This window comes from Myotis nattereri (assembly GCF_964212035.1).
Source record: "Myotis nattereri genome assembly, chromosome: 1".
NCBI lineage: Eukaryota > Metazoa > Chordata > Mammalia > Chiroptera > Vespertilionidae > Myotis > Myotis nattereri.
This window is the reverse complement of record NC_138075.1, coordinates 73,225,447-73,250,090: the sequence shown is the minus strand read 5'-3', so window position 1 is coordinate 73,250,090 and position 24,644 is coordinate 73,225,447. Positions and strand designations below refer to the sequence as shown.

Here is a 24,644-nt window from a genome sequence, read left to right as displayed (position 1 = left end):
ATTTCTCCTCTGCATATCTTTTTATACATAAATGTTTATTCATTTTTTACTTAATATTAAAACACAAGCATCTTCCCATGTGGCTGCACAGTCTCTACTCCCATCATTATGAATAGCTATGTAGCTTTCTATCCAGTGGTTCTACCACAGCATATCAATCATTCCCCTGCGTGGGACATTTAGTGTTTCCCAATTTACTCTTAGGCAGTTCATTGTTTCCATGTTTTGGATTAAACTTCCTCAGGATTGATTTCCACAAGTCAAAATACTAGGTCAAAGGCTATAAAGACTTTTCTGGCTCCTTGTGTTATATTGCCAAACTGCTCTCCCAAAAAGGAGGTACAGATGTTTGGAGACCTTGAAGATCTCTTTTGTATTACCCTTTTCAGGTAGGGTTTTTATTATAATGATTCTAAAGGTAACAGTGGGCTAACAAATTCTTTTTATTTGAGAAGAACATTGATTTGCATGCACTGGTTTCAACCCTAGCAATATCAAATAAATGGGTAATAAGTTTTGTAAAAAAAAAAAAAAAAAAGAAAGAAAAAAAGGAGGTACAATTTATAAAGTATCTTCAACAAAATATGAGACTATCACTTCTACAGCATCCTTATCAGCACTGGGTTTTATACAAATAATTTTTATGTTTTCTTTGCTAATTTAAAAGGCTCTTAGAAACAGTACTTTTTATTTGTAATGTCTTTGATTACTGGGTCAGTCAAACATCTTTCCATGTGCTTATTACAAGTTTTCATTTCTTTTTTGTGAGTTGTCTGTTCATGCCCTTGGAACTTCAGTATTTCCACTATAAATATGTATGAACATTTTACATAATAAAGATATCAGGCCATTGGATGTCACATTTTCTGCAAAGATTCCCCCATGTTGTCTGATTTTGAATTCTGGATATTATGGTGATATTTTTTTTTTTTTTTACATAAAAAGTATTTATTGTATGTCCCTCTTCTTGCTAAGCACTTCACAGGCATTACCTTATTTAATTTGCATAACAATCATATGAAATAGTTATTACTATTAGCGTCATTGCCATTTTATTTTTTAAATTTATTTAAAATGTTTTTATTGATTTTTAAATTAAATCTTTATTGTTCAGATTATTACAGTTGTTCCTCTTTTTTCCCCCATAGCTCCCTTCCACCCGGTTTCCACCCCACCCTCTGCCCTTGCCCCCCCCACCTCCCCCCACCGCCATCCTCATCCATAAGTGTACGATTTTTGTCCAGTCTCTTCCCGCACCCCCCACACCCCTTTCCCCCTGAGAATTGTCAGTCCACTCCCTTTCTATGCCCCTGATTCTATTATATTCACCAGTTTATTCTGTTCATCAAATTATTCACTTGATTTTTAGATTCACTTGTTGATAGATATGTATTTGTTGTTCATAATTTTTATCTTTACCTTTTTCTTCTTCCTCCTCTTCTTAAAGAATACCTTTCAGGATTGCATATAATACTGGTTTGGTGGTGATGAACTCCTTTAGCTTTTTCTTATCTGTGAAGCTCTTTATCTGACCTTCAATTCTGAATGATTGCTTTGCTGGGTAAAGTAATCTTGGTTGTAGGTTCTTACTATTCATCACTTTAAATATTTCTTGCACTCCCTCTGGCCTGCATAGTTTCTATTGAGAAATTAGCTGACAATCGTATGGGTACTCCCTTGTAGGTAACTAACTGTTTTTCTCTTGCTGCTTTTAAGATTCTTTCTTTGTCTTTTGCTCTTGGCATTTTCATTATGATGTGTCTTGTGTGGTCCTCTTTGGATTCCTTTTGTTTGGGGTTCTCTGCACTTCCTGGACCTGTAAGTCTATTTCTTTCACCAGGTAGGGGAAGTTTTCTGTCATTATTTCTTTAAATAGGTTTTCAATATCTTGCTCTCTCTCTCTTCTTCTGGCACCCCCATAATTGGGATGTTGGTGTGCTTGAAGTTGTCCCAGAGGCTCCTTACACTATCTTCATATTTTTTGGATTCTTTTCTTTTTGTTTTTCTGGTTGGGTGTTTTTGCTTCTTCGTATTTCAAATCTTTGACTTGATTCTTGCGATCATCTAGTCTGCTGTTGGAACTCCGTATATTATTCTTTATTTCAGTCAGTGTATGCTTAATTTCTAGTTGGTCCTTTTTCATAACCTCGAGGATCTCACTAGATTTATCGAGGGTCTCACTAAATTTATCGGCAGTTTCTAGAAAATTCTTGAAAAACCTTATAACTGTGGTTTTGAACTCTATATCCAGTAGGTTGCTTTCCTCCATTTCTGTCATTTGTGACCTGTTTCTTTGTCTCCGCATTTTTATGCTTCCCTGAGTTGATAGAGTGGCTTCCTGTGCTAGGTGTCCTATAGGGCCCAGTGGCTCAGCCTCCTCAATTACCTGAGGTGGACACTCTTGGTGCACCCCTTTGTGGGCTTTGTGCACTGTCTTTTTGTAGTTAAGCCTTGATTGTTATTGGTATCAGTGGGAAGAATTTACCTCCAGGCCAATTGGCTATGAGATTCAGCTGTGTCTACAGTGGGAGAACTTCTGTGCTGGAGACACCCTTCTGGGGCAAGACTTGCTTCAGTGGGGCTTTGGTGCTCACTGAGTCTGCCCCCTGCGTGTGTACCTTATGGATCTGAGGAGTTGTAATCTGGATGGTCCCACTCTGACCACTGGGTACACTGGCTCTTGGATCTCTAAGGAGGTGCTAATTTAGCCTCTGCCTGAGGCTACCCAGTAGGAGCTATGGAGAGATCTGCAGATTCCTCTTCTTTGTTTGGGGTTTGGAGGTGCCCAGATAAGGCCCAGCTGTGAAGCAATGCAAGCTGCTGTGGGGCCTTGGGCCTTCTTTTGGATGTTCTGGGTCTCTCTGACCCAGCTGCAGTTTGGTAGGTAATTTTAGATTGCAAAGGGCCAGGCCATTCATATGCAAAAGCCTCTGTGCACAGCTTGAGTGGGGTGAAGTCTCAGGGAATCAACAGGACGGAGCAAACAGCTATGGCTTATCCTCAGCCCTTCCCTTAGAGGCCCTGGGTCTCAGTGTTCCATGGTAATCACTGCAAGCACCTCTGAGAGAAAGCCGCCCTCGAGTTCTGCCTGATGCCATACAGTCCAGTTTCTCCCCGTATGAGTCTGGGTCCCCAGAGACTCGCCCGGAACTGGAGTTCAGAGCAGTCGGGAGCTTGTGTCTCCCTCTCCACGATTGAAAAAGACAACTGTGTTCTCAGTGTGCTGGGCTGCATATCTGGTGCTTTGGCCAGGTGGGGCACGCTGTGCTCTCTGTTCCTAAAACACATAGATAGGAAGGTAGTCACTGTACTGATGCTGTACTGTGTCGGGAACAAATTGTGTAAACAAGGTTTTGTAACTAACTTTGTGGGTTTTGCAAATAAAAACGCTGTAACTCCTGTAGTTGGAATTGCTTCGGCAGGGTGCTGTAACTGAAGTCACTGGCCAGCTTAATAAAGGCTCCTAAATCTTGATCTGAGTCCCTGGTGGTTGTCTCCGTGGGTCGCCCCATTACATTTGGAGGCCCCAGCGAGATCCACTCCAGCCAAGTTGCCGGTGGACACCCCGGATGCCCCAGGCGAGGACACTCCAGCCTCTGCCCCAGGTCCCAGGGAGGCGGAGTGTTTTCCTCCCAAAACTGCAATCTGAAAATGATGAGACACCTGGACCTCCAGCGGGGAGGTAAGAATCTGGTATCTGTTTGTGGAATGTTCCCTTTAGGACTCAAAAGAAGGCTGGACGAAGCGGAACCTCGGAGTCCGACCGCCCAGATGCAATGGCGTCTGGGGGTCCTGGTCTGGGCAACCTTAGGTTGCATTTGTCTGGTTTGTTTTGTCTTTGTTCTTTGTTGTCTTTGTCTTTGTCAAAATGGGTCAGGGTCAGTCGTCTTCGTCGACCCCCTTACAACGTTTTCTTGAGAAATTTCAGGACTTCAAGAGATGCGGAGAGGACTACGCCACCCCCATTAATTATTCAGGGCCCACTCCAACTGAGTGAAAGGGGAGCTTGATCACCTCCCCAGAAGTCAATGACTTCCTCAGGCAAATTAATCAGGAGTCAGGTGGACTGTTTAAACTCTGGGTAAATATCTGGTAGAAGTCAAAAACTCGGACTATCTGGTGTATGAATGTAAGTGTGAGAGTCTGTGTGAAGCGAAAGCTACTTTGTGCTGTCTGGCTGTACACATTAGAGTATTTGTTCTGTTGTTTAATTTGTTTAAAGATAGGGAAAACCCTGCTTTAGGGGGAAGACTGTAGAGAATTTTTAATTGCTTTTCCCTGATGTATAATTTTGCTGTGTTAGGTTAAAATTTTAGAAGTCTAGGGTTAATTTAAAGGTATAAGGTTGCAACCCAAAGAAGTTTAAACAAAGGCTTGTTGGGTTAAGATTAGTACATTTTCTCATGGCCTGTGTAGGGTGAGGAAGAGGGACTGCCGGATTTTTATTATGTGGTCCCAAGACCTGCGACCTGCTTGCCCTTCCTGATAGATTTACAGTAGGTCTCTGTTGGGGACAGCATCTGCTCTGACTGGGGGAGGAAGAGAGCTGAAAACTGCTCTGGAGCGGGTGTGAGATGGGGTAGTGGCAGTAGGATTTGCTAGATAGGGTAGTAAGCTCTCAGCCTGCTGAGATGGAGGAGCCCTAGGCTGGGGGACAGGGGGATAGTCAGAGAGGTCAAAAGTGGTAAAAGAGGAGAAGGATTTGAGCCTCTGGGGCTTAGAGTAAAGAAGGAAAAATCTAGGAGGGAGAGCAGCTACGGACAGAGTAAATGGTTAATGCAGAAAGGGGCGGGGGCATCGGCAGGGAGAGCAGGAAGAGATAGTTTTTGTTGATTTTTACTATGCTGGACTCAAGGCCGCAAGCTGCTACTAAGCACAGTAAGTTTTTCTCTGTCCTGTTTTATTCTCTTCAACCCTTCCAATACTAAATTAGACTGATACAATATACTTGAAATTACATAAGGAAGCAGATCTTACCTGTTCTTAGTAATCTAAGAAATACTGGCTGTTTACTTTATAGTAATCATTAAAGGATTGAGGTTTCTAAGAATAAGGAATTACTGAGTAGCAGGTCTGAGGCATGGTTATGCATTTTTAAAGGACATAGAAAGAAGGTTTAAAGGCTAATTTGAAAGTATGACATTTATAAAGGTTGTGTATGTAATAAGAAGGAGAAGAGAAATGTTAAAAAGAAATTAATTAAATGATGAAGGCCAGTAAGCCAGAAAGAGTAAATAATTTATATTCTGCCTCCCTAAACAGAGGGTAGAAGTACTACCAACATTTGGATATTTCTTTTAGCTTTTCTATTTTAAAGTTAATTCTTTTGTCCACAAGCTCTGTGTTTTAGTGCATGTTAAATACCTAACCAATTATCCCACCAGAATTTAAGTAATTCTGTCCTTCCCCACTTAGTTCATTCCTTCAACAAATACTTACATGCTCCATACATAGCAAAATCTGCTCTGAGCACCAATCACAGCAATAAATAAGAACAATACACATCGTGTAAACTGCTTTACTTTTAAATACAAATTCTTTTCTTGTACCCTTAATATACTATAAGGCACAGGAACCTTACCCTTCCAGTACAAGAGCAGGTCATTTCTTGGAATGAATTTCTATTCATTAACTTTAGTGGGGCACAGAGGCCCTGCACTCCCAGCCCCCTTACTACACAATCATCCTATACATAGACCTGTACACAAAGGACAAAATAAAAACCAAAAGGGGTGCCTGAAAGTAGAACCCAAATCAGGCTACAGTCGCTCCACTTAACCTCCACGAGAGGATGGTCTTGTCAATCTGTCATATTATTTAATTCCAGCAGCTGGATGAGACTCCCTCCTCCTCGGATGAGCCCGAGCCCTGCCCAGCTGTGCCTTCTGACACTTGTTTTTCTTCTCTTCTCTTCTCTTCTCTTCTCTTCTCTTCTCTTCTCTTCTCTTCTCTTCTCTTCTCTTCTCTTCTCTCTCTCTCTCTCTCTCTCTCTCTCTCTCTCTCTCTCTCTCTCTCTTCTTTCTCTTTCCATTTTTGGCTGAAGCAGCTCCACTTTATTTTTTTACTTTTTAATATTTTTATTGATTTCAGAGAGAAAGGGAGAAGGAGAGAGAGATAGGAACATTAATGATGAGAGAGAGAGAAAGAGAGAATATCAATGATGAGAAAGAATCAGCTGCCTCTTGCATATCCCCTACTGAGGATCGAGTCTGCAACGTTGGCCTGTGCCCTTGACAGGAATTGAACCTGAGAGCCTTCAGTCTGCAGGCTGGTGTTCTGTCCACTGAGCCAAACAAGCTAGGGCCAGCTCCACTTTAGATTGACATATGTTTTTCTTCAGAAAGGTTAATGATTTAATAGGATCATGGCTAGATCTTAGTGTCCTGTAAATTCTATTGTCTCTCTGAAGTGACTTTGTGTCACTCTGTCTTAATTTATTATGTTTTATTAAAGTTCATCCTTAAAAGGATAATCTTACCCCCTTTAATTACAAATTCCTCTAGCCCCCAAATATAGACAGCACCATATGGTGTTTTTATTTACATTTATGTTATATTATATCTCATTGCTTTGTGATGAGAGTAGCCTGCAGATTTTATGTATTTAAAAAAAAGGATTATTTTTGTAAATTTTTCATGTGAATATTTAAAATATAATGGATTTTTACAGAGTCCATAAATGTCTAAATATAGTCAATTATTCAATTATATTCTTTTACATCCTTATTTACATTTTATCTGTTTAAAATATCATAATCTGATGGTTATATGTAAAATCTACCAACAGCTACCAATAAGTATCTACCAGTCTATACTTATCTACCAATAAGTGTCTGTCAATCTCTTTTATTTAATACTCTTTTCATTTTGATGTTATTCTAGTCAACATGGCCCAGAATATAAATTTTCATTGTAGTTGTCACTAATTGACTGTTAAGTAAAAACTGACAACTCATGTGGTGTTTCATATTTCTTCCATTAGTATTGCACTCTCAGTGTTCAGTAAATCTTTGATGGTCCTTTTATTTTTCACCTTTCTGATGGTTTGTCAGATTCATACTGTGGTGGCTGCCTTCAGAGATAGCCTGTTGATTCATATTCATTATCCCACATTAACCCAAGACCTGCAAAAGGTTGGACAGACAGATCAGTACACCTGGTATTGATTTATTTGAAACCTTGTTCAATCTTGGCAATATAGCCACCACTGTGCTTGCCATTGGGCATGCTCCCCGGTGTGTCAATACATGTCTCAACTTTTGAAAGCACCCTAGCCTTCAGTGCCAGGAATTATCCAACTTGGCACAAAGGAGAATGCATGTCTTAATGCTCCATTAGTAATTAATGAAGGAAGCAAACACAGTTTCCTTTATGGAAGGCCTGCCAAGGCTCTGTTTACCTCTGTGCACCAGTGCCATTAAAATGAATGCAGCACTTGTTAGGAGGCAACAGATGTTTAGCACCAGGTAAATACACTATAACACAGGCTCTTTAAAAACTGCAGTTTATGACATCGAATCAAGAAGCACTCACTGAGGTAGGAACTATTGGAGACATGTAGAAGCAACAGATGCTATCTATCCTTCACTCTCCAGGACCTTGAACTTTATAGACCAGAAAAGCAACCATGTACAGAAAATAATTTGGTAATTATAATGAGTTGATAAGCCCATTATCAATTATATATCAGAAAATTATATAGTTTAGTATGCAACCAAATGCTAGTTAGCTGATTCATTATATTGTTTAGATTTGCTGATCTATTACATCTGCAGCCAAGTCAACCAAAACGTTATGATGCTATGGATGGCATTCGTTCCATTTGTCCCAGTGTCAACCAAACACATATCTTTAAATAATTACTTTTTCTGTTAGTCTAAACAATATGTATTGAGCTTATATCAAGCCCTGGACTATGTGTTAGGGGGTCAATGATGAACCAGATTAATGTGAGCCCTGCTCTCATAGTGTTTAGTCTAAAGGGGATATGCAAAGAGACAAACACTTAAAATGCAGAGTTGTGATGCACTTATAATACATAACATAAAAATAACTGGAATACAGCAAGATGTCACAGGTGTGTGGAGGAGAAACACCTAAACCAGATCTAAGACATGGAGGACTTCCTCCAAGAAGCAACATAGTGATGATTATATTAGTGCCATAGAAGATAAAAAGGTGAAAGACGTGGTTCCTGCTCTCTAGTTGGTTCTTCATTCTCATTGGTTACTCCAGGCTAACAAAATAAGCCAATGGTATGTGATAAGACATATTCTCCAATAGAACTCATTATGGTATAGACTATAAATGATGTAGAAATTTAGGAAGCAAGGATCCTGCCAGGGAAACCCAAGGAAGAGGTGACACGAATTGAATCAGGAAAGACAGAATCCATGCTTACAGGTGGCAAAGGAAAAACCACACTGAGGGCCCAGAGGTGGGTGTGGGCACGAAATGTCTGAACATCGGTGCCGAGCACTGCTGGGGACGGGAGGAGCTGGACAGGAAGGGAGAAGGCCAATGCCAAGCCAAAAAGTATGAATTTATATAGTGGTAGACATCAACCAAAGCTCCCTGGGCAAGAGAGCGATGTGTAGAACATTAATTTAGCAGCAGTTTAAAGTCCTTGTTCCCACCTAGGGGTGTACATCAGAATCACTTGCAGAGTTTTGTTTTGTTTTTAAATCCCTGTAAACCTGCTCAAAACCAATGTGTCCAGGTGTTCTTCTGAAGACCACTTATGCAAAGGGATGTTGGAGGAAAGTTAGGAAAACCTGCCATAAGGCTATTGCTGAAACTCAGGGACAAAGAAACAAGGATTGGGATTAGGGTGGTCACAACATGAGTAGAAATATTAGAGATTTCAAACAGTGCACAAGGGAGAAATGAGTTAAGAGTCCCAGAGGTCTCAAGGTTTAGAGGCTCTCTAATTTGGGAAAATAATGCCATTGGTAAAGATAAGATCTTTCACTACATCTTTAAAATTATGTCAGAATTAATTAATTCTACCCTGTGATGATGCATTATCTGTTTCCATCACAGCCATGGCACTCCAAAAATGTCTCCAGAATAAACAGAAAATATTTAATTCTTGCCAAATAAGTATTAAGCCCAGTTTTGTTTATATAAATTTGCTTCATTTAATAAAATTGGTACCAGGCAGCTGTTTATTTCTAAGCTCTAGATATCAAATTATTGATGGGTTTTCTTTGCATTGTTTTGGCAATAAAGTGCCAGTCAGCTCTCATATTCAGAGGCAACGCAGGGCAGGGAGTGAGGAAGAAAGGGAAGGAGACCTGAGTTGGTCTGATCTGGGTCAGGGTTCTTAAATCTCTTTCTTGGCCTGTGTTGGGACACTTCCTAGAAATTTACTGAGGCTCTTTTCCACATCTTGGAAAATAGCTTTCAGCCCTTTTCTATGTTGCCATGCCCTGCTTTGTGCCTAGATTCTTGCTCCTCGACATGATGATCCAGGTGGATGGTTGAGCTTGGTTTCAGTTGGCTATCTGGTCAACCTCTGCTCCACGTTTTCCCACTCATGAACTTGTTAGATCTCCACCTGGCAGCTCACAGCAAGACTCCAATGGACTACCAACTGGGGTTCAGTACTTCCAATACTACCTTGTTCAGAAAGGGGCACTACCTTTTTAATTAAAAATTCCTTTCAGTTTCAAATCCATTTTCCTACCTTAGTAACTTTGAAGATCAATTGCCAGTATATAGTAAATGCAAATATGAAATTGAATACATACTGATGCCCCAAATTTTATAATTTTGTTGTACTGGTTGGGTTTTATTTAGCTGTTTGTTTGTAGAATAAATCTCTGATATAACAACACCTTATCTTGATGTCATTTTACCTGCCCCCCCCCCAAAAAAATGTACTGCATAAAAGACAAAATCAAGTGAACTGAGGTTTCCAATTAAAGTAATATCTCACTTATTTCCTCACTGGAGAAGATGATTTTTCATAAAGTATCCAGATCACTGACACATCCTCTGAAACATCAATATTCATTTATTTAACCACATTAAAGGACATTTTTCACTATGAATTTTAGGTAAATAAGCAGTGGCTTTGGAATATGACCTTTCCTCTTCTTAATAGTGCTGTAGCAGTGTGTTCTCACTGAGCATTTAACTGCATTCAGTGGCACAACTACATTAAATAGTCCAGGCTTCTATGGCTTTTAAAGTTTGTTGTCTCTTCCTCCCTTTTAAGTTACTAATGTTAACCATCCCAAGTCCTTTCCATAGTGAAGTACAGTCCATACATGAGTAAACTGAGAGTGGGCTTGGGCCCTGCAAGTCAAGTCTTCTAATTTACTTTACTGCAGACACGAATTACAATGCAGATTCTGAGTGAACAGCTGAGGGGTGGGGCTTGAGGATCTGCATTGCTAACAAGCTCCCAGATTATGCTAATGCTATTGGTTCACAAACTACTTTCAGTAGCAAAAGGCTGGAAACCTAGAGAGCCAGACTTCCTCATCTATACTAATAAAAGGGTAATGTGCTAATTAGACCAGATAGACTGGATGTCTGCTGGACGTCCTTCCTGAGAAAGCCATGGTGGTGGCCGGCCGAGGCAAAGGCAGTTAGGGGCAATCAGGCAGGCAGGCATGTGAGTGTTTAGGAGTCAGCGGTCCCAAATTGCTAGAGGGATGTCCAAGGGGTTCCCGAATTGAAGAGGACGCAGGCCAAGCTGAGGGACGAATTTCATGCACGAGGCCAGGCTGGGGGATGAATTTCATGCACTATAATATTTAGTATTATATATAAGATTAAATTAGCTCTGAGAGAGATCTTGCAGTGACCATCTAGGTTCATAGAGTCTGTGACATCCAGTGTGGCTGCTGAGAGGCTTTTTAAAACCACCTCACACCTGTTAGAATGCCCATTATCAACAAGAGAAATAATAGTATATGTTGGAGAGGTTGTAGAGAAAAAGGAACCCTCATTCACTGCTGTTGGGAATGAAAACTGGCATAGCCACTGTGGAAAACAGAATGGAAATTTCTCAAAAAATTAACAATAGAATTACCATATGACCCAGCAACCCCCCTTCTGAGTATCTACCCCAAAAATATGAAAACATTTATTTGAAATTATATATGCACCCCTAAGTTCATCACAGCTTTATTCATGGCGGCCAAGATACGGAAACAACCAAAGTGTCCTTCAACAGAGGATTGTATAAAGAAAATATGGTACATATACACAACGGAATACTACTCAGTCTTAAGAAAGGAAGAAATAGCACCATTTGCGACAACATGGATGGATCTTGAGAATAGCATACTAAGCTAAATAAGCCAGACAGAAAAAGTCAAGAACCATATGATTTCACTCACATGTGGGATATAAAACTGGAAGCAACAAATGAACAAACAAGATGAACAAAAACTCATAAACACAGACAACAGTGTAGTGGTTACCAGAGGAAGAGTGGTGGAGAGGAAGCAGGAATGGATAAAGGGGGTCAAAAACATGGTGACAGAGAGATTTGACTTTTGGTGGTAAACACAAGGCAATATACAAATAATGTATCATGTGATAGAACAATTGAAACCTACATAATTTCATTAATATCATCCCAGTTAAATAAATAAATAAATAAATAAATAAATAGCTGATGCAAAAAGAAAAAGAAAAAAATACCACCGAGGTATCAGATAAGGAAACTATAGCCAAGTCAAAGTTCTTTTGTTTAAGGTTTACTCTAATTGAAGAGACACTTGAACATTTCACAAGAAAAGGATCCCACTACAAGCACCCTGTCTCATTCAAACCAATTCCGTGGGACCTGGGGGTACATACCTCCCTCGGGAAGGCAATCTCTCACGGCACAAGTGATGTTATTTACGATAATGCAAGAGCCCCTCCCGGCTGGGGCTGGTGGAGATGGTTTTGATAGAAGGTTGGTCGGAAAGAAAGAAAATAAATGGAGCCAATACCACTTCCCTCCTTTTTGTAATATGGTTTCCAAAGTTTCAAAGTACTTTTATAGCCTTATTAAAAAATGTTTTAATGAGGTCAGTAGGACAAGAATTACCACTCACAGTTCTAAGTGGAAAGTGAGTGCTGGGATTGGGTTACTTGCCTAAAGCCACTCAGCAACCTGGTGAGGCCGGGGACCCCAGCACTGCTTCCCTCCATGATGGTACCCGGAGAGCCCCACAGGTGATGTGAAGCCCATCCTCAGCCTCTCCACTGGGTTTCCACCTTCCAGTGATTAGATTAGCTCTAGCTCTGGAGCGATCGTTGGTAGAATGACCTGTCAGATTTCCTAGCTCACTCAGGATCTAGAATGTCAGTGACATGGGGGTGGGCCAACACCCACTCGAGCCAGGCACCAGTGGGATGGACATGACGCTGAGATGGGGAGCTAGCCGCGGTTCTCTCTGCTGTGGTTCCTTTGTGACTGAGTGCCAGCCTCATGCCAGAAGGATTTGAGCAGCGATTTTCAACCTTTTCCATCTCATGGCACACATAAACTAATGACTAAAGTTCTGCAGCACACCAAAAACATATTCTAGTTTTTGCCAATCTGACAATATAAATAGGTATAATTTAGACTCATTCACACCGGACAGCTATGGTTGTGTTGGCTGTTGTCATTTATTTGACAATCTAAGGGAAAAGAGGTCAGCACCCCCGACTAAATAGTCAGGTATTGCATGTTTTAAAAATTCTTGCAGCTCGCCAGTTGAAAATAGCCGGTTTCGAGCATCCAGACACAGCCCCTGCCCTGCACACTCCACCTCACAGCCTCGTAACACCCTGAGCAGCTCGCAGCCAGCAGTCTCATCCATACCCCACCCCTGCCCATGGCCCCGCTGGGGCTGCCCGTGGAACCACGCAACTGGGCATCAGGGCTGGGCAATAAAGGAGAATTGTGATGGGGCAGCCTGGTGCCAAGGAGCCAGGCACCCACCTCATAAAAAGGAGCTCCATGAGGAGAGTCTGGCAGGGAGTGGGCACACTCTCCTGAATACCAGCCATTCAGCTGAAGGGAAGGGATCCAGCAGTTACCACAAACAGCAGACGCTAAAAATACACTGTGGTCTCTGCCTTCATTCCTCCGGCACGCCTCGATACATCATTTATAAAGCAATGACCTGTTTTCCTTTTGTTAACGTCTGGGAGACTGAAGCAGTCGGGTTATTCTAACTAATGCTGCCCCCTTTGGTTTTTCCCTGGGGACTCCTGACAGCCTGAGGAAACGAGGAAAGAAAGTGGGGAGACGGAGGGGAGACTGCAGTGGGCAGATGAGGAGTCTGACGTCTGGTGCAGAGGCTGCGGGGTGGGGATGAGAGAGGCTGAGGCAGGACGTGGTCAGTGTGCAGCACGTGGGTGGGCGCGAGGGGACGATGAGAAACCCCAAGTCCCAGGAACTCCTGGGGGCTTTACTGAAGCAGGTCTGGCTGGCCCCGAAAGTTTTGTTTTTTTCCATGACTTGAGGTAAACACATACGCTTCCACAGAAAGTGGCTCTCTCCTCAAAGGTCAGAGGACCAATCTGTCACCTGCACAATCCATGCCTTGGGTTTCTCCTTCCCAGTACAGCTGTCTGCCTGGAGCAAAGAGGCAGGAGAAGGGGCTGGAGCAAGACAAACAAATGAGCCCCTGCTCGTGAGCCCTTGCTGGAAGACATGGTCAACTGAAGGGTGGGATTTTAACATCATAGATGTCTAATATCTTTCCTTCCACCCAAGTCATTTAAATGAGCTAAAAAGAAGAAACAAAAAGAATTCGTCATTTTTGTACGTGTCCATCTTCAAATTCAACTCTGTATTAAGACCTTTTTTTGCTTTGAAAACTTCTGGTGAGAAATATGAGAGTCCCACAATTCAGAGTTCTGGAAAGCAACTACATTTTCATTTACTGAGGACCGACAGACAAGAGATAACCCTTATACACAGACCCTCTTATCGCTGCCTGGTGCTAGGGACCTCAGTTCAAGTCCACACTGTGCCACGCACCTGACAGCATCCCAATCTCTTTGGAGCTCAACGTTTTTCTTTATAACTTGGAGATAGTCGGCTTGTGAAAGGATCGAGTAAGATTATACGTACAATGCTCAGCTCAGCTCCTGGTATGTATATTGTAAGAACTCCACAAATGTGAGCTGCTTTTATTATCCAATCCACATTTCCTCACAGCACAATGGATAGAGTCCAGATGAGTGATCCTGTGTATTCATTCTGTGCCCACAGTCCTGTGTTTGGGGCAGTGAGCCACAGGGGCTCAAGAGAGCTGAGCTTTGTATGAGCAGTAGTATCTCCTCAACACAAAATAACTGAATTAATCATTGCACTCATTCTATCCATGTTTTTAAAGGGAAGGCATCTCCCATCCTCACCAGGTGGCATAACCCCTCTCTCAAGGATCTGCCGTCCACTTACAAGGTCTAAGCACACCCACATGGACTCCTATCTGATGGAGGTACCAGTTCAGTGGAAGAGACCCCAGGAGCACTAAGGGGACAGAAGTACGTGTCCTCGGATGAGAAAATGAGCATAAGGTGGCTTCCAATTAGAGATGATGTTGTGGCCTTGACTCTCCTCCTCCCTAGTAACAGAACTTAGTTGACGCTGTTTAGAATGGTGAGCACTTGTGTTGCAATATCCACATTCTCTAAGCCCATGACAAGTGACCCCAAAGCACACAGCGTTTGGTAACTGAGAAAAACAAAGGCATGATTCTATCTGTGCTGCACTGGCTTGTTCACAGGGAAGGGGGCTGCTCCAGACTCCGAATGCTGAGTGCAGCCTGGTCTGGCACAGGGTCTTCCCAACACCCGCATCACCGGCAGCCACACGGCACTTCGCCGGCCCATCCTATACGTGCCGGAGAGGTCTGAACTGAGTTGAGCCTGCTGGCAGGGGAGCAAAATAAAACTCATTGTTCAGATATGTTGTCTTGAAAGGCATTTGTTTTCATTACTTCTCTTTCTTCTGCTTCCCCCTCATACCAGGATCTGAAAAGCTCAGGGTCCTTGGGGACCAAAGGCAACATTATCATCATCTACTCGGAGGCACGCAAACGGCGAAGGCAGAGACAGCGCGGAGTGCGCTGCGTTTGTAGCTTGCCCATCTACATATGGTCCCAATTTAGGATCACAAGCAGAGTTGTTTATTTTAGAAAAGCTTTTTAGTTCACTTTTAAGGTATTTTGCTTAGGCATTGCTTGCTTTTCCAAAAGAAGAAAATGTGTATTTTTTCCCCAAAAATGGTGTTTGTTTTGGCTGTTTACTCATTTGCAAAAGTTCAAATTTTATTCTGTGAATTTAACTGATGTTCCTGCAGCCACCACAAGCCCAGCCCCTCCCCAACACATACACACAGCCTCCTCCCCCCCACATTAAAATAAAATACATTGATTTGAAAATGTGGCATTTTTAGGATGGCTGTGAATTTCGTAGGTTTTGAAAAAATAATTTTAATAGCTAATTTGCACTGGCACTTTCAGCCCCTTCGTGTAACTTTATTGGATGCCTGAAACGAAGCTTCTATTTGGCAATTTATTACGAAGGCCACGCCCACTTTTGTATTGAGGTTAAGGACCATTCGGGGTCCTTTAAAAACTTTATTCTGTGATTCTTGATGAAATTATGACTAAAATGGGAGTCAGAGGGAGTTATCAATTACTGTTAAAAAAATAATGGGACATAGAACAAAATTTTGGTGGGGGTTGGGATTAGGTGAGCTCATGGACAAAACTGTGGAAACGTCAAATTATAAACTTGAACCCTCTGTCACCTAGTTCAGTTATTTAAAGCCCCTAGCTATATCCTCCTTTCTGAAACTTTATTCATGGACGGTGTCCTCTGTCCGGAGCCTGCGCCCCACGTCTCTGTTCTCATAGACGCGGCCAGTCCAGCGTGTCTTGCCTTTGGTGAGGTTCTCTCCCAACAAGATAGGGAGGACTAATATGTGTACTCTGCTCCCGTATACTATCTATATTTGCCTTTTAGAAAATCTCTGGTATAGTGATTTTATTTTTAAATTACAGATTACATTCAGTATTCTTTTGTATGGGTTTCTGCTGTGCAGCATGATGGTTAGACAATCCTACGCTGCACAAACTGTGGAATAACTTTTTTAACTTAAAGTAGTGACTTCACTACCAGGAAGTCCAGGCCCCCTGGTGCGCCTGCTAAGGAGAGGAGCAGGATATGCCAAGTTCTCAGATCAGGAAGCGGGGCCATGGCATTGAGGATCCTGTAGGCAGGCAGAGGCCAATGTCAGTGCGACATCAGAGCCCAAACCAGAGCCACGTAAATGGATTAGTGAAGAAGTGTCCAAGGAGACAGCTTCCAACACAAGAGAAAATAATACAGGAGACGCACAGATGCCTAGGAAACTGGGATGAAATGAAGGGGTGAGCAGAGAGATGACTTCGACACCAAGCATGATAATGGCAGAGGTCTCTGCCCAGACTCAAGGCCCTTCAGTGGTTTCTGTGAAGGCTGACCTCTCCCAGCCAGCCTGGGCTTCCCAGGGGACACAGGCTGCAGAGGAGGAGGTGTGCCTAAGGGGCAGCGGAGGCCCTGATGGGCCCATTCTGGACAGTGGAGGAGGGAGGTGGCAGGGCCTGGCAGAGCAGTGCCAGCCCAGAGCCCCCCATCTATCAACTGGCTTGGTGTCCTCTCCTATCTCAGGTTCTTCCCTGGCAGGGGAGCAGCACCCTGGCCCGTACTGGGAGTACATAGCTCGGGGATGCAATGATTTCACCTGGCAGTCCCCTCCACCCTTCTGTAGATTAAGACAAGGGACTGGATGTGGGTCAGGGATGGCCTTCTGAGCCGTTCTCACGTGGCCTTCAAATTCCTACCTGCATCAATTATCGGCCCCCGACTTCCCCTTTCTCCATCCAAAGCTGCTGGAAATAAGGACATGTCTGTTATAAATAGCTAGCATAAACATTTGTTTTGGACAAACAGTGATATTGGAGGACATTCTTTTCTGTTTCTGAGTTGCTAGCAGTTATTACCTTTCTTCTTCTGTTTTGAATTCCAGACTCAGGAGGGGAGGGCAGGTGGTGTTTGGGGCGAGGGGTTTGCTCAGACTAATTCCTCTGCAAATTTCTGGTTTGGTTTTCTAGCTTTCCCATCCCACACAAATATTCCCAACTCCTTCCTGTCATAGGTACCCATGTAATCTCTGCCTGGGATTTCTTTTCAATAGCTTCAACCTCCCCACCCATCTACAACCAAAATTTCAACTAGAACTACAGAGGAGAAATAATGGTGGCCTGGGTAAATTTCACAGCCTCTCCGTGAAATATACAAATATAATGTGAGTACAGCACAGAGAATATAGTCAATAATGTTGTAATAACTATGTATGATGGCAGATGGGTACGAGACTTCTTGGGGGGATGGAATCACTTCATTATAAGTTATATGAATGTCTAACCACTATGTTGTACACCTGAAACTAATACAGTTGAATGTCAACTGTAATTGAAAAATAATTTAAAAAATTTTTTAAATCAATAAATAACTAAATAAGAGATTGAGAGAGAAAGAGAGGGGGAAATATAATGTGAGCCACACAGGTAAATTTGTTTTTTGTTTTGTTTTTCATTACAGTTAACATAGAATATTACATTAGTTTCAGGTGTACACCCCAGTAATTAGACATTATATAACGTATTCAGTGATCTCCCCAATTAATCTTGTACCCATCTGACATCTAAAATATAGTTATTAGAATATTATTGACTATTTCCCCTATGCTGTACTTTGCATCCCATGACTATTCTGTAACAACTAATTTGTACCTCTTAACCCCTTTACCTTTGTAACCCAACCCCCAACTCCCCTCCCATCTGGCAATCTTCAAAATGTTCTCTGTATCTGAGAGTCTGTTTCTGTTCTGCTTGTTCATTTATTTTGTGTTTTTAAAATTCAATTGTTGATAGATATGTATTTAATGCCATTTTATTGCTCATATATTTAATCTAGTTTTTTCTTCTTCTTAAAGAAGACCCTTTAACATTTTATATGATGCTGGCTTGGTGGTAATGAGCTCCTTAGCTTCAATTCTAATGATAGCTTTATTGAATAGAGTAATCTTGGTTGTAGATCCTTGCTTTTCATCACTTTCAATATTTCTTGCCACTCCCTTCTGGCCTTCAAAGTTTCTATTGAGAAATCAGCTGACAGTTTTATAGGAGCTCCCTGGTAGGTAACTAACCGCTTTTAAGATTCTCTCTTTGTCTTTAACCTTTTGCATTTTAATTATGATGTATCTTGGTATGGGCTTTTGGGGATTCATCTTGTTTGAGACTCTCTGTGCTTCCTGGACTTGTATCTCTCTTTCCTTCACTAAGCTAGGGAAGTTTTCCATCATTATTTTTCAAATAGGTTTTCAATTTATTGCTCTCACTCGCTTCTCCTTCAGGCACCCCCATGATGCAAATGTTGGTATGCTTAAAGTTGTCCCAGAGGCTCCTTAAACTATCCTTATTTATTTTTTAATTCTTTTTTTCTTTTTGCTATTTTTATTGGGTGTCTTTTGTTTCCTTATATTCCAAATCACTGTTTTGATTCTAGGTTGTTGATTCCCTATAAATTATTCTTTTTGTTGTTGTTGTTAATCCTCACCCAAGGATATTTTTCCATTGCTTGTAGATAGAATGGAAGGGAGGGAAGGAGGAGGAGAGAGAGAAATATCAATGTGAGAGAGACACATCGATTGGTTGCCCCTCACATGTGCCCCGACTAGGTTAGGGATCGAACATGAAACCGAGAGGTACCTGCCCTTGACTAGGAATCAAACCTGTGACCCTTCAGTGCATGGGCTGACTCTCTAACCACTGAGCACACTGGCCAGGGCAATGTAAATTCTTTATTTCGGTTGGTGTATCCTTCATTTGACTGGTTTTCGTGTTCCTTTTAATGCTGTTGAAGTTCTAAGTTCATCTACTCTTCCCCTAAGTTCACTGAGCTTCCTTATAACCAGTGTTTTGAACTCTGCATCTAGTAGATCATCTCCATTTTGCTTAGTTCTTTTTCTGGAGTTTTGTTCTGTTCTTTCATTTGGGATGTTTCTCTGACTCCTCCTTTTGGCCGCCTCCCTGTACGCGGTGGAACCTCCCCGTCTCCCCAGCTTGATAGGGTGGCCTAATGCAGCATGTGTCCTGGAAGGTCCGGTGGCATAGCCTCCCCAGTCACCCACGCCGGGCACTCCCGGTGGGCTTGGTACACCCTCCTGTTGCAGCTGAGCCTTCACTGCTGCTCAACGACAACAATGGGTGGGATTTTCCCCCAGGCCCACTGGCAGCCCTGAGAACTGGCTGCAACCACAGCGGGGGATCAGCTGTGCAGGGGCCCACTCCTCAGAGCAGGTCTTCCTTCAGCAGGGCTCTGCTGCCGCTGAGTCTGCTCCTTGAGCCACACCCGGAATTTTAAATTGTCTAGTAATTTAAAAAATAAAAAGAAGTGGATGAAATTAAAATAAAGAATTTATATTATTTACTCCCCTATATTTAAATTATTCTAATTTTAACATGCAATCAATATTAAAAAACGAATGATGAGATACTTCACATTCTTTTTTTTCCTTTGTATTGCCTTCAAAACCTGATGTGTCGTTTACACGTAGAGCCCATCGGCCACATTTCAAGTGTCCAGTGGCCATGTGTGGCTGGCTTCCCTATGGGACAGCCCAAGTACATGGAGGAGGCTTGGCCCGGTGGGCGGGAGTGCAGGCTCTGCCGTCTGAGCGCTGGAGTTTGAATCTTGGCTCCAGCATACTAGCTGTATGACGTCATCTATAAAACGAGGGTATGAGTAATGCCAATCTTAAGGGGTTGGTATGAGGACAGATAAAATAACATAGCCCTTGGAAGGCTTTCTGCAGGAATCTGGCAAACATTCAGTAGCAGCCAGTTTACAATGCACAAGCTTCCTACTTATGCCATCCTGGACAAGTTGTCTGGCCTCTTTGACTATTAGTTTCCTTCTCTGTAAGACGGGGTGATAATAATACCTCCTTGAGAGGATTAACTGGTACAAACGTAGCACTTACTACATGTTCATTTTTTCCCCCTTGGATTCAGGTGTCAATAAACAGAGAAATAGCCAAAGGGCCCGCAGAGCGGGAACAGCGGTAAACGGCCCTGGATAGTTGGCAAACAGGGTGGTCACGAGGTAAGGACACTGCAGGCAGCCTCCAGAGGGCTCCAACCCACCGCGGGCAGTGTGGGGAGTGGCGTGCCCACGGGGTGTGTTTCTCCGGTAGCTCCTTTATTAGAAGCTGTACAACAGCAAGCAGGTTCACTGTCTCACAGGCTGATGGAGGGTGTATCTGCATCTTATATGGTATATCCCAACATACGCCTAATTCAACAGAGAGCCGGTCAGTGTTTTAAAGCTACAGCAATGCCTCAGCTCCCTTGGTGTTACGTAGAAGAAAAACAAATAAGCTATTTGTTTATTATACAATTCAACATCTCTCATGGTAATGGCCTTGACCGCTTTCCTACTTAGAGGTTTGGTTTTTTCATATTTAATGGCTTATACAAGATTTTGAGAAGGAAAACTTAAAAATGTTAATTAAAACCACATCCTAAATATCTTTCGGCTCCTCTGCATATTTGTTTATTTTTTTTTCTTACGGTTGATTTGTTCAGAGTTTTGGAATTACCGAGGAAGAGCTTGTGAGGATGTCTGAAATCCAGGATTCCAGCAGCGAGGGACACACGAGCCATGGAATTGATTGCTTATGACATCCCGGCTGCCCCCAACCACCAGCTCAGACCCTTCCCGCTGCGCTTCCGGGAGATGCTGCTAACCTCTCTGGAGGGTTCTATGCCCCTTCGCGCTACAATGCTCCAGAAGGCTGGGCTCCGGAGGCCAGTAAATCTGCCATGAAAAACAACATGCATTTGGTGGGCTCTGACATGCGGAGAGAATGGACATCTGTATGTTTGCAATGTCTGTTTTAGATACATAGCACTGGGTATTTAAATTAGCGTATTTGTGACTTTAATGACATTAAGATTTACCTTCAAATGAAAACTCTCAAAATTCAAAACAACAAACAAACAAAACAAAAAACAACATGCATTTTAGGATGACATAGAGGGTTCAGCCATTTCTCCCTCCAATGGGAAGGGAAATTTTGATAAGACACAAAACACTGCTTGGTTTTGCCTCAAGGGACTTACACCCTCATAGCTCTGACTCCTCACTTCTCCACAGGAATTCAATAAAATGGCATGTAACAATACAAAACAAAACAAAGCAAACAGCAAAGCGCCCTCCACTAAACTAGATATATCCCTATCTCACGTTACCTTCTAAAAAGTGGCAGAAACCTGGCTTTTTTTGTTGTTGTTAAATACAGGAGTTAACGCTAATGCGACTGTTTAAATGAATAGAATTGAGTAAAGGTGTTGTCCTACCAAAATGGAAATAAAATTAATTTCCTGAGACTATGTATCGAAATGATTTATGTTATTTTAATGATTTCAGTAGCATTAGGCACATTTTGGGGGAAAGTGTTCCTGATGAATACATTTACTTTTAATTCATTTCAAAGCAGTGATTTAAAATGACTTGGGGAAGGTAGGAGGGGCATAATCGCTAATATATTATTTAAACCTTGACATTTTTTTTCATCCAGAAACCCCACAGGGTCTTACTCATTTGATGTCCATTCCCCGTTTGAGAGAGGGAGAAGGACTATGAGAGGAAGAAGATTCTGTGAGACCAAAATCGGAGACACACAGAGAGGCTGGCTCCCTTAGGCATCGCTGGCCCAGACCAGAGTGGGGAGGATGACTGGTATCAGTGCCCATGATCACGCACTTGATTAAACCATGGCTTCCTTACCTCTCCGGGTCCCATCCGTGTTCTGCACGTGGAGCAGATACTCGATACATATTTGTCCATAGAATGGCCTCCATTCGTGCAACTGGGGATGACTAAGTGGTTCTCGGCAGGACACATGGTATTTATACACATGAAAGAATCCAGCGGAACATGCATGACTAGGACTTTTGGGATTACTGTTCCCAGAGGTGGATTTACAGCAACGTGAATGATGCTTAAGATTCAAGGCCCCTCATTTGCATAGACTGCTTCCAAGGCCCTGGACCTAATTCTGCATTTGTAATTTTGTATTCTTCTTCTTAAAGAGGGTTTCCAAATGCCTAAGCCTCTGGCCTCACAAAACTTGGATCTGCTCTGGGCTGTTCTGAAAAGCCACCTATAAATGCAATCTTGGATTTTTCTTCTGTCATTATTTTAACTCCTACTCATCCAAAGCAAATATAAATCAACTAGCTCGGTAACCACAGACCAATTAGGCCTGCACTCCCTAACTTCTCAGAACGAAAGGTGACTGGATAGGATTCCTCGGGTCCCAAATGGAAGGGATGTTGAAGAGTGAGGCGGGGCAGGAAAGAGGAGGCAAATGGTCTGACCCTGGCCCTGGCCTGACTGCACTAGCAGCAGCTGGCCTATGACTTCAGCGAGGAACTTCCCCTCTGGGCCCACAGTCTTCTCTCCGGGGAAAGGAGGCAGGTAGGCAAGAAGCTCTCCACCGTGCCATCTTGTCCGTGATTCCAACGCCCTAATTTGTGCAGCAGGCCGCCTCTCACACCCACTCTCGCCGGGTGCTCACACAGCTCTGGGGAGTATTCAGTAGAATATTCTGGCAGGCACCAGGCTCCTCACTCCGAGTTCTTCCGATATGCCATGTTGCAGAGGTTTGCCAGGCGAACAGGAAATGAGCCTGCCTGCTGCCGTTGGTTTGACGGCCTTCAAATATGCACCGCTGTCACCTGGGTCAAAGAGGACACTGTGACGTGAGCCGGCGTCACAGCAGGTCCACGTGGCAGAGCGCCTTCCCCACGAGCGGCCCTGGGTTTGAAGCCGCAGCTGGCAGAGCCCGTCTCCAGGGGAAGGCCAGGCGCTTCGCCTGCCTCCATCCAACGCCAGGGTCCCTTTTCTCCATAACTTGGCTGACAGCTAGACGATGATCAGAAATCCCTGGGGACTGGGACCAAGGTCCTAAACAGTGACTCTCCAGAACTACAAAATTTAAATTCCTGGAGAGACTGGGGCTAGGAATCTTTAATTCTGACAGCTTCCCAGGTCATCCTGATTATCTATTAGGTCAGGTAATCGCTGTTCTGGGTGGTTTTCTCTGTCCTAAGAAGCCTGAAAACGCCAGAGCGCTTGAAATAGTCTATCCAACTGCCCTGATGCGTCTTGCCTGGGGCAAGTAACAACCCGAATCCAGCCCTATCACAAAACCATCTATTGAATGATTCCATTTATATGAAATGTCCAGAGTAGGCAAAGTCATTGAGGCAGAAAGGAGATTAGTGTGGTCAGGGTCTGGGGAAAGGGAACTGGGGGTAGTGTAAGGGGATAAAGATTGGGGGGTTGTGATGGCTAAGGGGAATGGGGTTCTCAAATTTATTGTAGTGATGTGAATATAATAAAAAAATTGTAGACTTTAAGTGTTTAATATGTGAATTATATTTTAATAAAGCTATTATATATTTTTTTTAAACCAGCCCTAACCTTCCTCCTCCCCCCGCCCTTCCTCCCTCCACACACACCATGCCAACTTGTGAACATTGACAGGTCAGTTACAAATGCCCAACTAGTAAATGTCCTATATGTGTGGTGGCACTCAGCCCCTTATCACCTCACTCACCTTTTGACCACTAATTCCCTGCCCTCCAAGACCAGAGAAACCAATTCACCCTGGGCTGGTGGCACCACCTGGTGGCCATCCTGGGAAATTCATGACCAGATATTTCTGCACTACCTCCTCTCACCATTGGTGCACCTCAAACAGGAGCCATTCTCCCCTCTTATCCTTTTCCAACTTCAGGGGTCAATTAATTCTAGTTTAGTTCATCTCCAATTTATATACAAGCATTCCCTTCCATCTCTTTCCCCTAACTCTTGCCCAAGGTCTCCCTCTACTGCCTATAAGTCTGTGCTGTGAAAAAGAGAAATAGCAAATCATAAAGTGGGTGGACACAATTAGAGCTACTAAATGGGCAATCCAACTCATTATTTCAGAGAAGCAGAACAGCAACAGTCAGATAACAGATGGAAAGACGGCCAGTTTGTTGATAATCAAATTAAAACAATGAAATGCCATTTTTTCCCTGTTAAATGAAGACATTTCTTAAAAGGTGAAATTCATAGTTAGCAGGAGAGACAAGATTCTTATGAACAGATGGAGAGAGCAGCCCCATTAGCCCAACATTTGCAGGGAGTGCTGTGACTGTGTGTAGGGAATGGAGCCTAGAAACTTGCATGGAACTTGACCCACTTTATTTCCCCCCATAGCCATATATATCCTAGGGAACTTGTCAGGAGGCTACATAAAGATCTCTGTGCAAATATGCTCATCAAAGCAATGTTTATGATGGAGACAAACTGGAAAACTCTAAATGTCCAATATTTGGGGAATGGTTAACTAAACCGTGGCATAAACAGATAATTGGATATAATGCAGTTACTAAAAACAACAGTGATTTTCTATGATATATGGAAAAGCTCTTGATATAATGGTAAGCACAAAAATCCAGATAAAAATATTTTTAGCATGATTTTAAAAGCTACACCTATTATAGAAAAAGACACTGGAAGAAAACACCA

The 24,644-nt window shown here is 42.7% G+C and overlaps 1 protein-coding gene across 2 annotated transcripts in view; it reads right to left on the bottom strand.

Annotated features, from left to right (window-relative positions):
* The window catches only part of LOC308516797 (neuroendocrine protein 7B2), a 64,533-nt gene that overhangs the window by 20,831 nt on the left and 19,058 nt on the right, over window positions 1-24,644 (bottom strand). The gene's annotated exons all lie outside the window — the stretch shown is intronic.